This window comes from Sinocyclocheilus anshuiensis, unplaced genomic scaffold, assembly GCF_001515605.1.
Source record: "Sinocyclocheilus anshuiensis isolate Anshui unplaced genomic scaffold, SAMN03320099.WGS_v1.1 scaffold3307, whole genome shotgun sequence".
Classification (NCBI taxonomy): Eukaryota; Metazoa; Chordata; class Actinopteri; order Cypriniformes; family Cyprinidae; genus Sinocyclocheilus; species Sinocyclocheilus anshuiensis.
In genome coordinates, this window is record NW_015547808.1 from 10,403 (window position 1) to 10,640 (window position 238).

Consider the following 238-nt stretch of genomic DNA (forward strand, 5'->3'; position numbering starts at 1 on the left):
ATTAGTTTTCTGATAACTTATCTTTGTTGGTGAAATGATGGGGTTGTGTGACATTGTTCCTGAGAGGCGTGCGTGTAAAGGGCGAGTTTTAGTGAAACGCAGCGGAGCTTCTGTCCCGACGGTTGAAACGCAGCATGATTTTGGCCTCTGTGCTACAGGTCCGAGGCGGGCTTGCGGCAACCACATGTGACGACCCCGGGCTGGACTCCGCTTCGTCCACGGTGAAAGCCGATCCGGC